At 39.8% G+C, this 8951-nt stretch overlaps 1 long non-coding RNA gene across 1 annotated transcript in view; it reads left to right on the plus strand.

Annotated features, from left to right (window-relative positions):
• LOC126384757 (uncharacterized) overlaps window positions 1-4789 on the plus strand; it is a 65076-nt gene extending 60287 nt beyond the window's left edge. The window contains exons 2-4 of the long non-coding RNA XR_007569344.1: window positions 3784-3829; window positions 4276-4333; window positions 4498-4789. This is a non-coding gene — a long non-coding RNA (uncharacterized LOC126384757). The remainder of the gene's footprint in view (window positions 1-3783; window positions 3830-4275; window positions 4334-4497) is intronic.
• Window positions 4790-8951: the final 4162 nt, after the last annotated feature.

The following is an 8951-nucleotide window of genomic DNA, read 5'->3' on the forward strand; positions in this document are numbered from 1 at the left end:
CATCAAACAAAATGGGGGCGCTAGAGAGCTAATTTCTTATCTAGGCCTAACGGCCATATCGATTTTTACTAAACTTGGTAGATATGTAGAACAGGACACCTCAAGGTGACTGGAGAAATTTAACTCAATTGGCAACTGGGTGGCGCTATAACAACAGAAAAATGCTTAAAAATGGCTAAAATGTGACAGATCGCTGTGGCTCCCCCTGTGGCTGAATGTTTGTTTTTTCTTCTAATTTTTGGTATGACTAAGTCATGGTATGGTATGCTGTACATAATCACGGGAACTGTCAGTGTGTCATTCTGTCAGTCACTCATTCTCATACTGACTGACATGGTCAATTTATGTGAAACTTCACAGGCATTGAGGATTGGCATAGGTAGCAGGTGACAAAGCTACCAATGGGTATGGACTAGTTTAAATTAACCTAAAAACAACAAACAGCAACAATGTATGTCAACGGCAATAAAGATGTTTTCACATATCCCTGCAATTTAAATAAGTTGCCAGTTTTCTACCTAGAAGTGTTGTTGTTTGCACAACGTCAGAGTGATTCAGTCTATACGGTGTCTCTGAATTCACACAGCATAACTGCGAACAGACAGAGTTTAGCACCATCACTTAATGACTAATGTGAATTGCAGCATGCAGTGATATTGTAATGTCACCCTTCATGCTGCACAATGAACAACAAAGTGGTATCAAATACAAGCAGCTGTCAGCATAACGAGCAGAGCTTTAAAGAAACTGCAAGCGTCTGTCTTTCACTCACGATTTCTTCCTCTGACACGTTGCTTCATCCCTCTCTCTGTATTTCTGTTTTATTTTCCTCTTCTGTCCCTCTCTCTGCTTCACTCACTCACATCGCTTGTCTCTCTCCCTCAACATTTCACGCCCCTTTATGTGATTGCTCTCACATAAAATCTACTGCAGGTGTTCCAATTTATGTGTGTATCTGTTTACATGGTTGTGTGGAAGTGTGCAGCTATTCTCTCTATCTTTGAGTTGAATACTGCAGAACCAAAGCAAGCATGCCCAAGGCTACACTTATCCCAGCTTCCTGGCCACTCCAATAGGATGCAGTTTGCTTGCTCTTTATCCTGAGACACGGAGTTTGCTTTTTTTCATGTTTTAGGAGGCAGTTGTGTTTTTTTTACTGTCTTTCTCTCTCTTAACCCCCCTCATAGCAGCTGTGAAGCTTTGGACCGTGACCATGGTGTAGTAGTCTGTGGATTGCTTAAAACTAGGGGTTGAAAGAGAGGACAGACTGAACGAATTAGGGAAAATAAATGAAAGTGTAACACGGCTATGGTTCAGAAAATGGTGCCAGGTGAGGAGGGATTTGTGACGTTAAGTTACCGAGCGGCACATTTGCGATGCATGCTTTGCTCAACAGAAATGTCCTTTTGTTGGAAACTTCTGCAAGGTATTACACAGTGTAACAGCTCCACCTTCTCGGGGCAGGGTGACTTGATGGTAAATTATTGCACACAACTGATCAGCAGCTATGTATCCTGGAGGAATGTAATGAATCCAGTCAGTTATGGACAGCCAATATTGTCGGTTTGACCTTTTCCTTATTCCATATTCCTCGCATGCTCTGAACTAAAAGTTAACTATGTTGCATTCACTGTAAAGCAGCAGAATGTGGTCACGCAGATGACTCATTAAATTTGAAGAGTTTTTCACTTTTCTAGCAGCTCTCTTCCTGCATGTTCTGCATACTGAGTTGCCATTTTCAATTAATTTACCCTCAGCACTCTTAATTAACCAAAGTATGGTCAAAATGGACCTGGAGGGCTGGAACACTTTGGAGAAGTCACTGCATTTTGCTATAGTAAACACATCATGCCCCTTTGTTTCCAAATACATAATACTAATAGTACTAGAAATGAGAGAAGATTTTGAACTTTATAGTACTGACTTGTAGACTTAGGACCGACTGTTTTTCACCATCATTGCTATCTGACACACTGGAGCCATCCTGATTGTTACCCCTCCCACACACTACACAAACACTAAAGCATCAGTTTTTCCCCCCCACTCGTAATGTAGCTTTTTTTACAACACATTCTCACTCTGACCTCACCACATATTGACGTTTGGTCATGGACTTTCCACGTCAACATACGACGTGCAAGGTACCCTGGGTTCATTGGTTTTTGACGTTCTGGGACACCATGTCAAGTTCTGCCTGTTACATGCATTGTCTTCCTTCAAGATACACATAGTTTTCACAGGAAATTTAACATTTACATACAATGTCTTCAACAACAAAAGCACGTGGTTGGGTTTACCGAAAAATGAACAGGGTTTGGCTTTATAATCTAAACGTAAACACCACTCTCCCAGGTAAAAGTCGGCGTTTGTTGGACCCATCCACCACCCATCTCACCCACTCTTTTCGGTCTTTCAGCGCTTTAACTTTTGTTCATGTCCCGCTGCATTTCCCCCTGATGCCGCAGAAAGTCCGTTTTCAGTTGACATATATAGGGAAAAAAGCTTTTGGCTTGTGATGTCAGTGTGCGCTGCTGTCTCTTTTGTAAGGTGTCAGAAATAATGCTGGCTCTGTCCTTGCTAACAGGACTTTTAACATGTTTACATAAATGTACAGTAAAGGCTCATTTATACTCCCTTTACATATTAAAATAGATACGATACGATATACTTTATTGCCCCCACAGGAAAATTTGTCTTGGACAGATATGTCCTTTTCAAATGTTGTAAACATCACTGCCCTCATACTTCCATGCATCCTGTATGTTTGCACAGGCACAGCTAATAAATGGCACTCGAGGGCAGAGTCGAAACACAACATAAAATGAGGCCACAGTTCAGGAGGTTGCAATGGTATACCTTTAAACAGAGGCGGCATTCTAGGCGATGGCAGTGGTTTATACATGCGGATGGAAAATTCTTTTCAATATATTATGGATTCGTTATGTGGTGCCATTTTTTAAGTTTCTTCCTCATCTCCTTTGGCCATATCTTGCTTGAACTACTCTAAACTGCCTCCACGATCTCCGGTGGTACTGCTCTAGTTCGTCCTCATCCTTAAGCTTTCAGGAAACGTGCACAAAAACAGACAAAATGAATGTAGTGTACGGACAGAAGGCTCCATCCATCTCTGTCTCAGTCAACATTGAGCATATATGAGCCCTTCCTCTTCCACTATATAGAGGAACAGAGACATCAGAATGCAGAACAAAGGTCACTGCTACAGGTCACCTTCTGATAATGGCTATTTTTCAAGCTTCTGATTGACCAACATCATTATCTTTGTCTTTGTTGCGTGGCTATAGGGTTAGGGGTTATATTGACGTCTATTGGTTCGGCATGCCTGTGGCAGCACTTCAGTTGTGTTTTTCATTTTTATTAAGACAGGGATTTTTTATAACAGTGTTTGTGTGGGCAGGAATTCTTTTGAGAACAAAGGAGGGAAAACCCTGTTTTCATATGTCCATGTGGACTAGGTCTCACTTCAAAAGCCTATAGTGTTTACTGAGGTAGCTATCAGCAATTAGCTATTACAAATACCTGCACTCACATGACTTGTTATAAGAGTCCTACACACAAATATTTTAACCAACAACCTGACCCAACCCGCAAACTGCCAACCTTATGCGTTAAAGTAGCCCAACTGTCAAGACTGCTCTGTGTGTGTGTGTGTTTGAGAGTGAGAATGCAGATAGAGGGAAAGAAGGTGGAAGGTGGACTATTGCATGCAATGTTTCTGTAGGTCATTAATATCTTTTTTTAAAATTCTGTTTTGTCACCCTACAGGCTGTAAGGAGTTGGATTTAATCCAGGGCAACAAAAACATGCAAAGGTCTGTGTCAAAAAACAAACAAACAAAAAGAGTCATAGTTTTGTATGTCAAAAAAGTCATACAATAAAAAAAAAACATAGTTTTGTATGTTTAAAAAAAATGACAGCCCTCACAATCTTACTATAAAATGTTGAACGTATACTTTTTAAAAAAAATCATGGGTCAGAAGTGAAGGTGATGAAATCATCAAGCGACTGTGAGCGAGCTTTTGAGAAGACCATGAACTTCTTTACAAACAGTTAAAGAGATGTGACTTGCTTTTTATTAATGATGCAAAAACAGGATGAAAAACTGGACTCAGCGGGATTCATCTGAAGAACTAAGGACAAATAAAGGAGATGGAAAATAATTTATCAGTGTAAACTTTGTATTTCAATATAAAAGTTTGATTTGAACGTGTGTGCAACTCAAATTTTGATGAATTTATTCTCTGTTTCATGATATAGACGGTAGCAGGTGGACTGGTGTTTACATGGACTGTGGGAGCAATGGGAGAGTATTCAGGTCAGTCCAAATCTCTGTATCTTTTTAATTCATGAACATTATGCAGTTTTACCAGTGTCAATGCTAACTTTACATCTAGCCATACATTAGTTTATTGTTGTGTGCTTTTTAGTTATGTTACATGCTAAGAGAGGTGCTTATATTTGCCATTTTTGGATATATAGTGTCAATGGATGACATCTGGGAAGAAGAGGAACATCACAAGACCACCTGAAGGAGCATCTTGTCTGTGCTGAAGCTCCGATGTAGGAAATGTATTCTCTGTATCATCAGCTGCTGTGTTTCATGTTGAATATTGAAAACATAATAAATATTTTAAATTGAGGGGTTTCTTCATTAAAAAAAAAGATATGAGGGAGAGAGATTAGGAGTTGCCACAGACCCAAAGTCACAATATTTCCAAAGAAAATTCTCCACAGTATTGATTGGAATAATCTTCTGTGCTCTTCTGTCAATTTGTATTTGTCACGTGTTATTAAATAAGGTACACTTCCAATGAAATGTAATGTTAATTCAGTTCCTCTAGTTTGTGCATTATATAAAGAGTGCAATAATAAATATATGTGTATGATTAGGGGGCCTGTTTCCGTACCCAGGGTCCCCGTCAGGATGCTGTTGATGGTGTGAGACTAGATATTCCTAGGTATCGGAGGGGATATCTGAATATATCTGGAGTTTCTTCAAACGTCTGAGGTGGAACAGTATGCAACACCCAGGTCAGGCTGCCAGTGACATGGACACCATGGTACTTGAAGCTACCCACCCCTCTACATTGAGCACCTGTTGACATTAAGGTCCCTGCTTCTTCTCAAAGTCAACTATCAGCTCCTGACTTTGCAAAAAAAAAAACAAAAAAAAAATGTATGTGTCTTTTTTATTGTTTACGTGTTAATGTAGTACAGACCAGATTACTGGTGACGGTAAACTTTTTTCTGGATGAGATTGATCACAGGATGTGTAGCTCCGTCATATCTTAGAGAGCTCATAGTCCCTTATTATCCCACCAGAACACTGCGCTCTGAGAACGCAGGGTTACTCATGGTCCCTAAAGTCTCCAAAAGTAGATCAGGAGCCAGAGCCTTCAGCTATCAGGCTCCTCTCCTGTGGAATCATCTTCCTGTTACGGTCCGGGAGGCAGACACCGTCTCCACATTTAAGACTAGACTTAAGACTTTCCTCTTTGATAAAGCTTATAGTTAGGGCTGGCTCAGACTTGCCCTGTACTATAATATTATTACTTTCATTAATGTTGTTGTAAGCTACTGTTATTACCGTCTGTCCTGCATATCTCTCTCTCTCTCTCTCTCTCTCTCTCTCTCTCTCNTCCTGAGGTTTCTACCATTTTTTCCCCCGTTAAAGGGTTTTTTGGGGAGTTTTTCCTTATCCGCTGTGAGGGTCCAAAGGACAGGGATGTTGTATGCTGTAAAGCCCTGTGAGGCAAATTGTGATTTGTGATATTGGGCTTTATAAATAAAATTGATTGATTTATTGATTGATGTGTAGCAGAAAGGTAGCTCAGTGTGATGAACAGATCTTTGTAATCCCTTAATTTGCACATTACATTCCAAACACTGAGACTCCATTTCTGCTTGTTTTTAAGAAAGTTGTTTAAGGACTTGTTTTTTTGGGCGGATGTAGCTGGAAAGAAAATAAACTGCCTTGTAGAGTGTTCAGTGTAAGAGTCTGTTTTGAGCTACAATACTCAGAGGAAAGACAGAGTAGCGGTCTAATTCAATAGCTCAGTGTTAGAGGAATGATTAGAGATTCTGATGTTGTGGGTTCAGTACTAGTCGATGCTCAATGAATTTTGAATGCCTTTGTCCAAATGAATTGTGTGATTTTTCTCTGTATATTTCCATGTACTGCACGGACTGCCATGAAATTTAATACTGGTATTCATGTCCCCCTCAGGACAAGTCAAGATTGAAAACATTCTTATAATGATGATGTTGATAGGTTAATATTTAAGCCTATAGGTGTTTCTCAAAGTCAAGGCAGATGATTTAGAGAAAACAAAAGTTTTTAAATTAATCGTTCACAGCAGAGATGGATCGCCAAGTGTACACCTCCCCTCCTCCCCCACTATTCACATGATAACGACTTGATAATTGCTTTCATTCTGTCAGTTTCAATAGGTCTATTTTTTTGAGAGAATCGCGGTGAGAACGGCCACAGTAAAGACATTAGAATGTCCTGCAGGTCAAAGCATCAATTATTTGTTTTGAGGTGAACATATTTCAGAGGGTTACCTGGCAGTATAATGTACAATCGGCACGGTCAGCTGTTTCAGAGCAGCACAGCTCATCAGATCAGATCTGTTCATATTATTGTAGCACAGTGTGTGGTGACACACAGAAAATATGTTTCACTTTGAAATGACAGTGATTCTATGTGTGCCTGTGTTCATACTGTTAATTTTAATTTAGAACTTTTTAGCTGTTGACTTTACTTCATTACTCCACTTACACTCAAATATGATCCAGAAATATGTTCTCTCTAAAAGTCACGTGATTCTGACAATACTGATACATTTGTTTAAACTGTACAACATTAGTGAGTGTTAAAATGATCACAGTACCCTGAAACCTCAGTCTGCTGAGAGTTAATAACGATCATGTGGGGACACTTGTTAGCCTGTTCCAATGTGTGGCTGTGGTCGAAAAGTCCCTCCTATCGTCTATTCCTAACCACTGTTCCTTGACCTCGATGGAAAACTTCACGAGGTCAAGGGAAGATGTGAAGGAGAATTCATAAGGACTTAGGGAAAGACAGCTGCGGTGCTGAGAGAATCCGACAGCACTTACACTGGGCTACATAATGATGCGACGGCGGATGTTATTGACGTGGGTCTGCTGTGGTGAAACTACAATGTTCTGAAGATGGACTACAAAATGCACACGATGAGGACGTGCATGAAACAACACGTTCTCATCGTGTTGTTTCATGCAGCATATATACAGTAAATGTGGACAACACGGTGAAAGATATTGTTTAATTACTAAGGTCGGAATTGAATTAAAAAAAGGAATATAGGCTGCCAGCCACAAACTGAAACGAAATTGTCACATTGAGAATGTTTGCTCACACTCACCCATCTGAATCCCAAGTAGTAAAATGAATTAATGGTATTACTAAAGGCTGGCAATACAACAACGCTCAAATGAATAAATGACTGATGCAAACTGAGCATCTGTTACGGTGCGTGTCCCCTCCATCCACAGCTGTGTTCAACTTGTTTGTTTTATAACAGGATAAACAGATATTAAATGCATTATTTTGTTTTTCCGTGTGAATAAAAAAAAGAATGGAAATCCACGTGCTTTTTCCATTTTCTTCTTCAAATGGGCAACTGGAGGCGAAATTAGACCACAACCAATAATTAACTTCTGTTTGGCCTTTATTGTTAAATCAATATTATGTGCCCCTACTGCATAGATAGACAGATAAATAATAAATAATAATAATAATAATAATATTAATAATAAAAGGGACGCTGCTGTGCCTCGTGCGTAAATGCGCACAGCGTCTCTCTTTATGGGAAACGCCCTTATTGTTTCTGGTGGGGGGTGGGGTGGGTGCTCGCTGCAGGTATTTAATAACCTCAGGCAGATATCTTTTAACGTTACAGTCTTTTGTATTTTTTGTTATGATCCTTCACTGTAGCTCTGCAGGGAACACTACAGGGGAATAAAAAGTGGGAAGCAGTAACTTCATTAATTATTTAAATCTCCAGATACACCAAGTATATGCGCATTTACGCACGAGGTACAGCAACGTTACTTCATTGATTATCTATCTATTTTTTTAGATTCAATTTTATTTATATAGTGCCAAATTACAACAAAAGTCATCTCCATCCATCCATCCATCCATCCATCCATCCTGCAGTAGGGGCAGATAATATAGATGTAACAATAAAGGCGAAAAACAAGTAGGTTTCTGGTTTTGGTTTAATTTCTATATCAATTAGCCATTTGAAGACGAAAATGGGAAAAGCACGTGGATTTCCGTATTTTCTCATTCACATGAAAATCGGAAAATTAAAATGATGCATTGTATATTTGCATATTTGTTTATCCTGTTATAAAACAAGTTATACAAAGCTGTGGACGGAGGGTACACCAATAGTAGCGAAACGTTCATAGTTCGCATCTAAGTTTAACATCATGTTGAAAGTTGAAAAAGTATATATGAACAAGTTATGGCATGAGATGTATAATGCTTCATAAACAGCGGTAACTTAGATGGTGATCTCCTACCTTTCTCGGTCATGTTGATCTTTTTCTTTCCTAATCATCTGAGTTTGTGAATGGCGCGTAAATATTGCCGCCGCAATGACTTGTGGGATGGAATTATCTCCTTTCCTATCACTTAGGAAGGTCCGATGTATCCTATGCTAAAGGAGATCTGAAAGGAAGCATTGAACCTCCTTTCCTTAGTGTTTAGAGAATTCGAACAGCTCTTATCATGGTGGCCACTAAAATACTTCCGGGTCCTCCCTCTCACACCTCAACACCCTCCTGCTTGACCCCCCCTCCTCCTCCTCCTCACACCTCCTCTCCCCGTGGTCAGACTGACTGCTCTCTCCATCATGAGGACTACACCCCTCCCCCACGTG

The sequence above is a fragment of the Epinephelus moara genome, chromosome 23, assembly GCF_006386435.1.
Source record: "Epinephelus moara isolate mb chromosome 23, YSFRI_EMoa_1.0, whole genome shotgun sequence".
In the NCBI taxonomy this organism is placed as follows: domain Eukaryota; kingdom Metazoa; phylum Chordata; class Actinopteri; order Perciformes; family Serranidae; genus Epinephelus; species Epinephelus moara.